Source organism: Salminus brasiliensis, unplaced genomic scaffold (assembly GCF_030463535.1).
Source record: "Salminus brasiliensis unplaced genomic scaffold, fSalBra1.hap2 scaffold_139, whole genome shotgun sequence".
Lineage (NCBI taxonomy): Eukaryota > Metazoa > Chordata > Actinopteri > Characiformes > Bryconidae > Salminus > Salminus brasiliensis.
The window spans coordinates 10001-25000 of NW_027326670.1; the positions used below are offsets into that span (position 1 = coordinate 10001).

Sequence of the window (15000 nt, forward strand, 5' to 3'; positions counted from 1 at the left end):
AAATGTAATGCTAATACAGCTAGCTAGCATGCTAACCAAGCTAAGCTACCGAATCAGGACATACGCTAGCCCAGTCAGTGCATATGCTAATGTTAGCATCAGCAGCCTGTCAGGTCGTTCTCTTGTTCCTATCTAAAGATAGCTTGCCTCTAGCCTATGGTTGTGTGAGTGTGTGTGTGTGTGAGTGTGTGAGTGTGAGTGTGTGAGTGTGTGAGTGTGTGTGTGTGGTTTGACCTCGCCAATCCAGTCATCATCGTATTGGTGTGATCCTGTCCGGCCTGTGGCTCTGTTTGACTCTCTCTCTTTTTCATGATGTGTCCTCGCCTGTATTCACGCCAACACCGGAGACGTCTCTGTCCTGTCCTGTCCTTTTCTGTTCTCTTCTGTCCAGTCCTGTTCTGCCCTATCACGTCCTAATCATCGTATTCTGCCCTCGTCCTATATTGTCTTATATTGTCCAGTTGTGACAATGTAAGTGCTGTTCTATCCTATCATGTTCTGTTTTGTCCTGTTCTGTTCAATCCTGTCCAGTTCTAACCTGTCCTGTTATGTCTTATCCTATCATGTCCTGTTCTGTTGTATTCTGTCCTGTCTTGTTAGTCATGTTTTGTCCTAATCCATCATGTCCTGTTTTGGCCTATTCTGTTCCATTCTGTTATATCTTGTCTCTCCTGTTCTATAATGTCCTGTCATATTCTGTCCTGTCTTGTTAGTCCTGTGTTGTCCTAAACTATTATGTCCTCTTTGGTCCTGTTCTGCCTTTTCTTGTCCTGTCGTGTTAGTCCTGTTCCATCTGTTTTATCCTGTCTGTTCTGTTAGCCCTGTTTTGTCCTGTTCCATTCTGTCTTATCCGGTCCTTTCCTGTTCTATCATGTCCTATTTGTCCTGTTCTGTCTTATCCTGTCCTGTTAGTCCTGTTTTGTCCTGTTCCATTCTGTCCTGTCCTGACATTTGGGTACAGAAAGAGCTTCTGGACTGAGGAAAAACACCTGCACACGTTCACTAGAACATGCATCTTCAAACCACTACTTTCAGCCGTTGTGTGTGTGTGTGTCCTGTCCTGTGTGTGTGTGTGTGGGGGGGGGGGGGGGGAGAACGTTAATGAGAGAGATTCATCTTCTCCTCTCTGGTACATGAGAGCATTTTGTTTTGCGTTGCAGGTGATCCGGTTCGGAGGACTTCATGTTTGCTTCTAAAATCCAGCAAAAACGGAAAACCTGAAAAACAACCTGGAGCTTTTTCACGGCCGAGCGGAGCGCGGTACACACACTCCGCGGACGGGGGGGGACCAGCGAGTGTGTGAGTGTTCAGGTTCAATTACAGAACTGAAGGACAATCAAAGGAGAACTTCACATGTCTGACCTCTGTCTGACCTCTGTCGATCACCACAGACGGTGACCTCACAGAAACCCGGCCGACTCTGAACTCGCTTAAAGTGGAATTCAATGGGCGGATGAGTTAAAGGGGTACTCCAACACTACTCCATCCTGATCTCCATCTGCTGTAGCTGTAGAGTACCCATTTAAAGCATCTGCCCACTGACTTCCGCTGTAAGCGAGTTCCGAGTCGGTGTGTTTCTGCTCTTTTCTAAGTTCGGGGGGACGTGTGGAGACAGGGGTCTGTGGTGATGGACCGTACTCTACAGCTACAGCAGATGGAGATCAGGATGGAGTCCTGTTGGAGTACCCCTTTAACTCATCTGCCCATTGACTTCTATTAGAGGCGTGTTTTCTGCCCCCGTTTCTTTTCCTGCACGGGCAAACTGTAAACCACCAGAGCGTCTGGACGCGAAACGATCCGCTCGATAGAAGGCAAACAGCTTGGGTGTAAATGTTTATTAGTCATCACTTCACCTTGAGTGTGTGTGTGTGTGTGTGTGTGTGTGTGTGTGTACGTACAGTAGTCGACATACAGCGTAATGTCAGCACTACCTATTGAAGTCAAAACACAGAACGGTGGTGATGAGGAAAGAGGCAGTGCTCTGAGATCTGTGGGCCTTCTCCATTAAAGGAAAGCATGGGAAGAAAAATAGACAATAAATAATCGATTGATTGATTGATTGATTGATTGACTGAGTGAGTGGAAGGGGGCGGCGGGCGGGGTAGAGTCGGCCCACAGCTGCCACAGGCCTCGGTTTTCAGCACGTGTGGATGGCGATGGGGTGGAGGAACGAACCGATGGGCTATAAAAGAAGGGTTATATAGAGATATATAGATATAGATATATAGATATTCAGAGAGATAAATGTGGCGTTTCTGAAGCTTGTAAAAGAGTACAGCACACACTTCGCAGACATGAAGAGAAAGCACGGACCGGACCGGACCAGACCGGACCGCTTCTGGACGGAGTTCTTTTCATTTTTTCTTTTTTTTTTCCTCTTTTTTTTTCTTCTCTTCTTTTTCCCTCATTCGGGACCCCCTTCGCTCGCTCCATCCATCCATCCGTGTTGTTGTTGTTGTTGTTTACAAAGAGAGTAATAAGAGCAGCTCCAGAAAAAAAACACTCGACCTCACGGAGAAGAGAACGAACGGAAAACTAGAAAAACAGTCCGGAGCACGCGGCAGCGCTCAGTCCACTGTGGCCCACAGTGTGTGTGTGTGTGTGTGTGTGTGTGTGTGTGAGACAGCTAAAGGGCTCAGATATGTGGAACGTTTGCGGAACGTTTTCAGAACATCAAAGGTCTGTCCATCTGTCCATCTGTCCATCCCGTCCATCCCTCCTTCCTCCGGGCGCGGCGTTCCGACGTGTGTTTTCCTCAGTCCTGCTGAGAACGTCCAGGAGGGGGCGCTGTGCGGCATGACGTCCAGCACCGAGCCAGCCCAGCTCGGCCACGTCAACAAAACCAGGAAAATAAACAAACAAACAAACAGACAAACGAACAAACACGCCGACAGAGCCGAGCCGAGAGGGCGCAGGTGGCTTTCGGCCGCTGGCTTTGCTGCGCAGGCGGCGCTCAGGCCGTTTCGGACAGGTCCACCCGGAACGTGCTAGGAAATCCTTTGGCGTGCTGGAGGAGGAAACACAGCGGCACAGAGACAAGCCTTCAGTAACACGGAGGAACCCCCCCCCACCACCCCCCCGCATTAAAGCGACAGTTCAGCCCAGACTCAAACCCCCCACCAGTTAGCTCAAACGCAGTCGGCCAGTCAAGACCAGGCTGGAGCTACGAGGCTAACCTATCCTATATCCCACCAATTAGCACTACTGTAGCTACACCTTAATACATGCGCACATCCCACCAGTTAGCATTACTGTAGCTACAATGTAATAGAAACGCATATCCCACCAATTAGCATTACTGTAGCTACAATGTAATAGAAACGCATATCCCACCAATTAGCACTAATGTAGCAAAAACTTAATGGAAGCGCACATCCACCAATTACCTCTACTGTAGCTAAAATGTAATAGAAGCGCATATCCCACCAATTAGCACTAATGTAGCTAAAACATAATAGAAGCGCATATCCCACCAATTAGCACTAATGTAGCTAATTATGGAATTAACTTAATAGTGGATGCTTAATGTCCACCAATTAGCACAAGCAATGAATGCTTATACCACACAAATTAGCACTAATGTAGCTAACAGTTAGTGGAAGCACGAGACCCACCAATTAGCAATGTAGCTAACAGTTAGTAGAAGCGTTTTGCCCACCAGTTAGCATTTCTAATGTAGCTAACAACTGAAGGAAACCCTTACGTGGTTACCTGTTAGCTACGTTAGCTTCTGTCTCCAGCGTTAGGCTGAGGGAGCAGGCGTCCTGGTGGACTGCAGGTGAGTTCTGGTGGGGGGCTGAGCTAGCTCTTATCAAACTCTCGCTTTAATGCACAGCATCACTGTTTCCCCCAGGCAGTTATCCAGCAGGCAACAGCCTGTTCGAGGAAGTGTTACACTGCTGAGACGAGCAGCAGAGTCCCGACACTGAGCATGCAAAACACACACACACACACACACACACACACACACACACACACACTGCGTCCAGAGGCGTAGCTGCGAGGGGTGGGTTATGCATGGATGTAAACGCAGCACTGCAGCCAGTCCCACACAGCAGAAGAACAGGTGATCAGTAAAGATATGAGCGGTGATGATTGATGACCTTAAAGATGAATGAGTCATTAATGAGATGCGCATAATGAATTACTGCTTTGATTTCAAAACGACCTGTCCTGTCCATCTTCTTTCATCTTCTTTAATCATAATCCACTTATTTACTTCCACTAATTTAATGTGTCTGAACTGCTGTAGGCTAAATGGGTGGGGCTGAACTGCTGTAGGCTGAATGGGTGGGGCTAAACTGCTGTAGGCTGAATGGGTGGGGCTGAACTGCTGTAGGCTGAATGGTTGGGGCTAAACTGCTGTAGGCTGAATGGGTGGAGCTAAACTGCTGTAGGCTGAATGGGTGGGTCTAAACTGCTGTAGGCTGAATGGGTGGGGCTGAACTGCTGTAGGCTGAATGGTTGGGGCTAAACTGCTGTAGGCTGAATGGGTGGAGCTAAACTGCTGTAGGCTGAATGGGTGGGGCTGAACTGCTGTTGGCTGAATGGGTGGGGCTGAACTGCCGTAGGCTGAATGGGTGGGGCTAAACTGCCGTAGGCTGAATGGGTGGGGCTGAACTGCTGTAGGCTGAATGGGTGGAGCTAAACTGCTGTAGGCTGAATGGGTGGGGCTGAACTGCTGTTGGCTGAATGGGTGGGGCTGAACTGCCGTAGGCTGAATGTGTGGGGCTAAACTGCTGTAGGCTGAATGGGCGGGGCTAAACTGCTGTAGGCTGAATGGGCGGGACTACAGAAGCAGCTCAGGCAGTGATTCTGAATGGATGATTCACTCTGACGGTTTAGCCGATGGAGTTCTGGCCGCAGCCGGGTCACACAGGGCCGCCATGGCTGTTTGTGTTCCGTCAGAGCGCTCTTATAAAACATCCATCTATTCAGAAAGGGACGGAGTAACGCACTCGCTCGTATCCGCGTCGTTATGGTTACGGATGGTGCGTGGTACGAGCGTCTCTCTCATATGAGCAGGAAAAGCACTCCAGGCAGAGCTTTTAGAAAAAGAGCTTAGAGTGAACAAAGCCGTCCTCTCCCGAGCGGAACGGACACACAGTGGTGAAGCGGATAATACCGCATTTCAGGTTTAATTAAACACAGCTTAAACAACGTCCGCTCTACAAAAACAACTCAGCTGAGAAACAGAAGGATTGGGCCGTTTACAAAGGTCTATGTACACTCTGTGGACAAAAGTTTGTGGACACCCCTTCTATGGAATGCATTTAGCTACTTTAGGTCACACCCAATTGCACAAATGCACACGCACAGCTTGTCTAGTCCCTGTAGAGAAGAAGTACTGCCAATAGAATAGGACTCTCTGGAGCAGATCAACATCATGACCCTATTGGCTCCATGCTCCAGCATTGAAGAGCTGTGTTCTCTGGAATGATGGTGGTGGAGCTCCATCCGTGGACAGTAGAGGTAGTTACTCCAACAAAAGCAGGAGAAACTCTTTGTTATATCCATGTTTTCAGAATAAACAGTACAAAAAAGAAGTCAGGTGTCCCAATACTTTTGTCCACATAGTGTTGCTGGGACTAAACTGTCTGCTCGGCTTGGTTGTTGCTATGTCAGCAAAAAGACAGCAGTGAATGGAGATCCTGATGTAGAGTCATTCAGAGTTGGGGTTTGGAGGGGTTGGGGGGTTTGAGGGGTTTGGTGTGAAACGCTCGGTTCTAGATAACGTCCCCCAGTCAGAGCTGGAGTTCTACAGTGGAGGTTCTAGATAAGCTCCCCCAGTCAGAGCTGTGGTTCTACAGTGGAGGTGAAGGGAAGCAGACCCTAGTCTGAAGCTCTAATAAAAGCTCCTCACAGAAAGTTCTTCACCTAATGGTGATGAAGACGCTGCCTGATACCTGAGACACGGTTCTACCAGAGTTCTGAGAAGAGTTCGGCTCTAGAACCTGCTTTTAGAACCAGATCATTAAAATGGTGGAGGGATACATGCTGCAGGGTGTAGTGTGGCTACAGAAAGTAGTCCCTAAAGAGAACTGCATTAGTTCAGATTCTCTATTCACTATTTTACCTTTAGACTCGTGTAGCTGCACTGGTGGGTTTGGATAGGAGATAAATTATGGGCTGTATCTGTGTTGTAGTCATGGCGACTAACGCCTGGTTTCATTCACCTCCTCTGTACAGAGATCAGAGTGGGTCAGTTTCTCTACAGTGAAGCTCAGATTCACACTGAACCCCCGACTCTGAATAAACTCTTCTCACAGTCTGAGTTCTGGGGGAATTATGAAAACTAGTGGAGTTTCCCCTTAATTACAGTTGTTAGACGAAAAAGAGCTGCTGCACTTCAGGATGAGGTAACACACACACACACACACACACACACACACACACACAGCCAGAAGTAATGCGCCTCATACAGGACTCGTAGATGGACATGTATCACAGAGGTGAGGTGTGTGTGAGAGACAGTGATGTGGGCGTGGCGGTTGATGTGCTGTAGATACAGAAATGACACACGACGCTCATGCCAAAAGATTTACTGACCAGGTCAGCTCTGCCCTCAGAACACCTTGTATTTTAGTAGAGTTTCTAATAAAGTGGCCACAGTAAGTGGAAGCTCAAGGTAGGGTGTTTCTAATAAAGTGGCCAGTGAGTGGAAGTACAAGGTAGGGTGTTTCTAATAAAGTGGCCAGTGAGTGGAAGCTTGAGGCATGGTGTTTCTAATAAAGTGGCCACAGTGAGTGGAAGCAGAAGGTGTTTCTAGTGGCTGATAAGGTGTATATACCTCACGTATCTGCAGGACCCAGTTCAGGGTTTCACTCGTACAAGGTGTTCTTAGGTCAGCGGCAGTAAAACGTTTGTACAGTGTGTGTGTGAATGTGTGTGTGTGTGTGTGTGTGTGTGTGTGTCATGCATGTGTGGAGGTTCAGCTGAAGGAAAAGTCACAGCACCATGAGCGTGTTACATTGGCTGGGTTGGCCAATCAGGAGGGAGAGTAGTTAGGTAATGCGATAGGTCAGGCCCTGAGAGAAGGTTTAGTGAGGGAAGATTAGAGAGGGCAGATTTATCACTGCTGGACAAACACCACTCCAACATCTCCATCCAAAAAAGTTCTTTATTGGTATCTTCAGCATATATTTGAGCATATTTTATTTTTTTATTTATTTTTTGTGGGGAGGGGGGTGGGTATTTTGGGGGGAACAAATTGGAAATGAGGAGAGAATTGATATTGGGGTTTTGGGAGATGGGTTACATAACAAAAACAAACAAACAAAGAAAGAAAAGAAACCCAGAACAGAACCAGTAGAGTTCCAGAGCTTTCAGTGCTTGGACCCCTAAGAATTGCCACAGATAAAGATTGAGTATGCAGCCCCGGAGCCCCTCAGTTTGGCAGGAGGTGACCGTACGTGGCCGGTGCGGGCTGTTTTGGGTCAGATTGTCGTGGGCGGGCGCTGGGCGGGCGCTGGGCGGGTCAGAAGCGGTACGGCCGGAGTGTATACTCACACAGGTAGGAGGGTTTGTAAGGCGCTCTGGCGCTGGGTAAGAGCAGATCGTGTGGTGTGAGCGTGCCGTGGTGTGACTTGTCTTTGCCAAACGTGGAGAATGAGCGGTCATCTCCCAGCATGCCCGGCGCTACACCCGCCTGTACCTCACTGTCCGGCACCGCATCCATCCCCGGCACGTGCAGGTTGCTACGGTAATCGCCGCCCTGGCGACCGTCGCCGGGCACGAAGGAAGGCATCCAGCAGCGGTCAGAGTGACCCAACGCCTTACACTCTTCTGTGCAGTTTGAGAACAGGTCCGCTCCTGCAGGGGAGCACACACACACACACACACACACACACACATATATAGTTAGAAAGACATCAGTTATCAGACCGTCACATAATTATCGGCTATTTTAAACCCAATCCATTCCCGATCCTTTGTTTTCACCGCTGTGTTCTAGCAGAGCCCCCTTTGGGCCCCCTTTAAACGCCATGCCCAGCCCTCAGCAGAGGAGCGTCCTCAGAAGAGGACAGCAGTGTAGAGTCTGTGAGAAACTGCAGCTGTGAGGTAATCAGATCAGCATTGGACGATACTCAGCATTAAAGTCCTTGGATCAGACTGTTATCGGACGATATTCAGGACTGAGGTACTTGGATCAGATTGGTATCAGCTGATACTCTGCACTGTGGTGCTCATATCAGATTGATATCAGACAGAACTCAGATCATCAGATCAGATCGATATTATATGATACTCAGCATTGGGCACTCGGATCAGACCGGCATCTGTCGATACTCAGCTTTAGGCTGCTCGTATCAAAACGTTATTGGATGATACTCTGTACTGAGGTGATCGGATCAGACTGGCATCAGACAGTATTGGACGACATTCAACATTAAGACAATACTTAGCATTGAGATACTCTGATTAGATCATCATTGCAAGTAATCAGACTGGATTCGTACCGGACGACTCTCAGCATTGAGCTACTCGGTTTAGATCAGATAAAACCGCTGTGTCAGAACCAGTAAATAAAAATACCTATAAAATAAATAACAGTAATCATTTTTGATAGATATTATAAATATATAAAACACGCACTTGATGAAAATGACCAAAAATAAATCCATAAATAAACAAACAAACAATGTAATTATATACAATCCTGCTTGTTTGGTTATTGAAATCCTGTCTCAGCGAGCAAATAAACATCATTTATAATAGCCAGATATTTGTTATTCGATAATTACCATTTTTTAATAAGTCAAATGAAGCGTGTTGTGCCCAGCAGAGTGGATGCGATGTGTGTGTGTGTGTGTGTGCGCTCTCAGTCGTGGCTAAGCAGGTCTGAAATGGTCCGATTCTGTTCCCCTCCTTTATTACGGCTGCTTATTCAATCCTGTAAGAGTGTGTTTGGTGGTGTTAAACAGCGGCGATGTCAACAGAGGCACAAAGAGCAGAGTGTAGAACAGGCTGACTCTGAATTAGCCTCCGCTCGCGCTCCGACGACGAGCCGCCGCTGAATAGAGATGATTATTTAAACAGCCTGATGCATAACGAGCTTTTACTCATTCCATAATCAACTCGCTTTCAGCCTGCAGCTCAGAGTGGAGGCCGAGTCTCATACACACTACACACTCTCTCACTCTGCCTTTCAGCCTTCAGCTGAGACAGGCTGGCCGAGTCACATATACAATACACTCTCTCTCTCTCTCTCTCTGCCTTTCAGCCTTCAGCTGAGACAGACTGGCCGAGTCACATATACAATACTCTCTCTCTCTCTCTGCCTTTCAGCCTTCAGCGGAGACAGACTGGCCGAGTCACATATACAATACACTCTCTCTCTCTCTCTCTCTTTCTCTCTGCCTTTAAGCCTTCAGCTGAGACAGGCTGGCCGAGTCACATATACAATACACTCTCTCTCTCTCTCTCTCTCTCTCTCTCTCTCTCTCTCTCACACACACACACGCACTGCTGCAGTTTTAATGCTCCTTCATTCAGACGCTTTCGTTCATACCCAAACATCTCCAGCTAACACACACACACACACACACACACACTAATGACTACACAAGGGATGCTAATTACGCACCGTGGGGAGGCCAGAGAGAGATTGAGAGATAGAGCGATGGATGAATAAATAAAGGAGGCAGAGAGCAGGACGCCATCACTGCAAACACTAATGAACCCCCGGAGCTCATGCACGCAAACACACACACACACACACACACACACACACGCATGCATATGCATACTAGATTTTATGCAATGTCAGAACATGCAGTCATACCCGTCCCTCATCATTCTCACAGGTACATACAGACATGCATACATATACATCTATATGTCATAAGTATATACCCATATGTATACAAATGGACCACCCCACCTCATCATCCCCAACTCCTCCCATCCAAAAGTACTGGATGGAGCTCCTTCACCATCACTCCAGAGAACACAGCTCCTCCACTGCTCCACAGCTTTTTAATGCTGGGGGGCTTTATACCCCTCTAGCCCACGCCTGCCATTATTAGGCAGCATGGAGCCAATAGGGTCATGATGTTGATCTGCTCCAGAGAGTCCTATTCTATTGGCAGTACTTCTTCTCTACAGGGACTAGACAAGCTGTGTGTGCATTTGCACATCTGTGTCAGCAATGGGTGCAGCTTAAAGCAGCTGAATGCTGAATCAGAAGGGGTGTCCACAAACATTTGGACACATGGTGTATACCCTATATGGAGCCTATATAGAAGATCTGAATCTGAGGGAGTTGAAATGAATGGTTCAGTAAAAGCACTTTAGTCAGGGGCATTTTTCATTCCCTGTTTTTCTCTGGTTTCCCTGCAAACACAACATTTTTTACTCGGAGAAGTAAAACACACACACACACACACACACACACACACACACAGCTGGAGATTTCCCAGTCCGAGACTTCATAATAATGCAGGAGGAAAGTTTGGGTCGTGTCGACGAGGAGGAAAATAGAAAACGAGAGAAAAATAGAGTGTGAGAGAGAGAGAGAGAGAGAGAGAGGGAGAGGGAGGAAGAGAGAGAGAGAGAGAGAGAGGGAGAGAGAGAGAGCGAGAGAGAGAGAGCGAGAGAGAGGGAGGAAGAGAGAGGGAGGAAGAGAGAGAGCAAGAGAGAGAGAGAGGGAGAGAGAGAGAGAGAGAGAGAGAGAGAGAGAGAGAGACAGAGAGAGAGAGAGAGGGAGGGAGGAAGAGAGAGAGAGAGAGAGAGAGAGAGAGAGAGCGAGAGAGAGAGAGAGCGAGAGTGAGAGAGAGAGAGGGGGGGGAGAGAGAGAGAGAGCGAGAGAGAGAGAGCGAGAGAGAGCGTGGGCAGAAGTGGGAAGAGGAAGAGAAAAATGAAGTGTGTGAAGGAGCGAGGGAGGGGGTAAATGTCTGGAGGGCAATCTTTAATCTCTAATCTCTCACGGCACACGCTTTTCCACAGACAGATCAAAGACTAATGTGAAAGACCTGACCTGACCGTGCTGCGTGGGAGAGTGTGTGTGTGTGTGTGTGTGTGTGGTAGAGAGAGCAAGAACAGCAGGGTGCAGTGAGGTCCTGATAGAAACTGAGTGACTAATGATTAATATTGATTCACTGAACTAAAATATAGAATACAGCATCAATAATATTCACCCTAATGAGAGACTGTAGCTCCGCCTCCTCAGTGTATATCACAATACCTACATTTAGAGTTATTAATATTCACCCTAATGAGAGACTGTAGCTCCTCCTCCTCAGTGTATATCACAATACCTACATTTAGAGCGTTATTAATATTCACCCTAATGAGAGACTGTAGCTCCTCCTCCTCAGTGTATATCACAATACCTACATTTAGAGCGTTATTAATATTCACCCTAATGAGAGACTGTAGCTCCTCCTCCTCAGTGTATATCACAATACCTACATTTAGAGCGTTATTAATATTCACCCTAATGAGAGACTGTAGCTCCGCCCCCTCAGTGTATATCACAATACCTACATTTAGAGCGTTATTAATATTCACCTTAATGAGAGACTGTAGCTCCTCCTCCTCAGTGTATATCACAATACCTACATTTAGAGTTATTAATATTCACCCTAATGAGAGACTGTAGCTCCTCCTCCTCAGTGTATATCACAATACCTACATTTAGAGCGTTATTAATATTAACTCTAATGAGAGACTGTAGCTCCTCCTCCTCAGTGTATATCACAATACCTACATTTAGAGCGTTATTAATATTCACCCTAATGAGAGACTGTAGCTCCTCCTCCTCAGTGTATATCACAATACCTACATTTAGAGCGTTATTAATATTCACCCTAATGAGAGACTGTAGCTCCGCCTCCTCAGTGTATATCACAATACCTACATTTAGAGTTATTAATATTCACCCTAATGAGAGACTGTAGCTCCTCCTCCTCAGTGTATATCACAATACCTACATTTAGAGTTATTAATATTCACCCTAATGAGAGACTGTAGCTCCGCCTCCTCAGTGTATATCACAATACCTACATTTAGAGTGTTATTAATATGCTAATGAGAGACTGTAGCTCCGCCCCCTCAGTGTATATCACAATACCTACATTTAGAGTGTTATTAATATGCTAATGAGATACCGTAGCTCCGCCTCCTCAGTGTATATCACAGGGTGTCCTGGTTTAACATTCGGTGGATCTTTGTTTACACAACAGCAGCATGAGATATGAGAGTAACCTGCCAAACGACTTAATCACACACTGCCTTGTGAGACATACACACCCCCGTATACACACACACATCAGGCTGTATGCTTTTCATCCCCTCATACACACACACACACACACACACACAGAACACATAGCAGCTGTTACTCATACACACTTTGATCTCCCACACAGAAACACAGAGTCAGAAACACTGAGGATCAGCAGCAGGAAACAAAACACCCAATTCTGCACATTTACACAGCTACCTGCTGCTACACACACACACACACACACACACACACTCGTACTGAGAGATCAGTGTGTATTTGTTGACAGGCAGGAAGGCGGAACCGAGCTCGTTTTACCTCCACCTTTAAAAGCGGAGTTTCTCCTCAGTCTTTAAGTCGGTGGAGCAGGGGTGGGGTGGGGTAGTGCAGGGTTAGTCAGTACTGTTACAGTTTTTAGTGTTACAATCAGTACTGTCACAGTCAGTGCTGTTACAGTCAGTACTGTCACAGTTAGTGCTGTTACAGTCAGTACTGTTACAGTCAGTGCTGTTACAGTCAGTGGTGTTACAGTTAGTACTGTTACAGTCAGTGGTGTTACAATCAGTACTGTCACAGTCAGTGCTGTTACAGTCAGTACTGTTACAGTCAGTGGTGTTACAGTCAGTACTGTCACAGTCAGTGCTGTTACAGTCAGTACTGTTACAGTCAGTGGTGTTACAGTCAGTGGTGTTACAGTTAGTACTGTTACAGTCAGTGGTGTTACAATCAGTACTGTCACAGTCAGTGCTGTTACAGTCAGTACTGTTACAGTCAGTGCTGTTACAGTCAGTACTGTTACAGTCAGTGGTGTTACAGTCAGTGGTGTTACAGTTAGTACTGTTACAGTCAGTGGTGTTACAATCAGTACTGTCACAGTCAGTGCTGTTACAGTCAGTACTGTTACAGTCAGTGCTGTTACAGTCAGTGGTGTTACAGTCAGTACTGTTACAGTCAGTACTGTTACAGTCAGTGGTGTTACAATCAGTACTGTCACAGTCAGTGCTGTTACAGTCAGTACTGTTACAGTCAGTGCTGTTACAGTCAGTGGTGTTACAGTCAGTACTGTCACAGTCAGTGGTGTTACAGTCAGTACTGTTACAGTCAGTGCTGTTACAGTCAGTGGTGTTACAGTCAGTGCTGTTACAGTCAGTGGTGTTACAGTTAGTACTGTTACAGTCAGTGCAGTTTCAGTCAGTACAGTTACAATCAGTACTGTTACAGTCAGTGGTGTTACAGTCAGTACAGTTACAATCAGTACTGTTACAGTCAGTGGTTTTACAGTCAGTGCTGTTACAGTCAGTGGTGTTAGAAAGTAGAAAATGACCAGCTCTGGACTCCGAACGACTGCTCATTAATTATTGATGATCAGATGCCGAACACATATTTTTAGGCTGAACTCTATGACGGAATTACACCAGGTGCTGCAGGTCCGCCAGGTGCTGCTGAAACCCAAACAGTCTGCTCATGCATATGTAATCTCACTGCCCGGCCCAATTAGCCGAACATAATAAACACTTAATTGTATAATTTGCACTTAAAAAGTGCAGCACACCCAACTTCCTTATGTTCAGAAAGCTCAGTTATGAGTCATGAGTGGAGTGCACTCGACCAATCAAGTGCTGGAGAACGCTGCTCGATAATTAAACCCAAAGTAAACGAGATTTACGGTCAGATCTAATTTAATCCAATTCAGCTTGGTTTTGTGTGGAGCTCTTACAGCAGATACCATCTCGCAGTGGTTTAGCAGGCTCCACAGAGCCACGGGCGACAGCGGCGCAGCAGAAACTCCGGCGATAAGATAAGAAGGAAACTCGGAGAGGCTGGAGGAACAAACGGTTCAATAGGATATGCTAACATGCTCCAGTCCATGTTCTAGATAACAGAGAGCCATACAGTGTCAGAAACCACATAACCGAGTCTAGGAGAGGCTCTGAGCACCTCCAGAGGTTAATCCATCTGAAGAATTCAGAGTATGAGATACAAGGTTTTCTTCTGCAGGCTCCTGGTGTCCCAGGTGGTTGCTATGCTGCCCAGGTTGATATGAGATGTTGCTGTGTGGCTGCCGGGGTGTCCAAGCTGGTTTCTAGGCATTGTTGCTTGGTGGCTGCTATGGTGTCCTAGGTGGTTGCTAGGGTGTTGCTTAGGTGGCTGCAATGCTGCCCAGGTTGATATGAGATGTTGCTGTGTGGCTGCCGGGGTGTCCAAGGTGATTTCTAGGCATTGTTGCTTGGTGGCTGCTATGTTGTCCTAGGTGGTTGCTAGGGTGTTACTTAGGTGGCTGCTATAGTGCCCAGGTTGATATGAGGTGTTGCTGTGAGGCTGCCGTGGTGTCCAAGGTGGTTTAAAGATGTTGTTGCTAGGTGGCTTCTATGGTGCCCCAGGTGCTGGGTAGGGTGTTGTTGCTAGTTGGCTGCTGCATGACTGCTGTGGTGTTCTAGGTGGTTGCAAGGGTGCTGACAGAGGACTAATATGGTGTCCCAGGTGGATATGGGGTGTTGCTATAGGACTGCTATGGCCCAGGTGGTTATGGAGTGTTTTTAGGTGGCTGCTATGGTCTCCCAGGTGGTGACAGGTATTGGTATACGGTTGCTTTGGTGTCCCAGGTGGTTGCTAAGGTATTGCTGCATGACTGCTATGATGCTCCAGGTGGTAATAGGGTGTTTCTATTTGACTGCTATGGTGTCTCATGTTGCTGGGTAGGGTGCTGCCTTGGTGGCTGCTATGGTCTCCCAGGTGGTTGCTAGGTGGGTGCTATGGCATCCCAATTGGTTGCT

The 15000-nt window shown here is 47.0% G+C and overlaps 1 pseudogene; it reads right to left on the bottom strand.

Moving 5' to 3' along the window:
• Positions 1–1831: 1831 nt before the first annotated feature.
• LOC140548858 (protocadherin-10-like) overlaps positions 1832–15000 on the bottom strand; it is a 29018-nt pseudogene continuing 15849 nt past the window's right edge.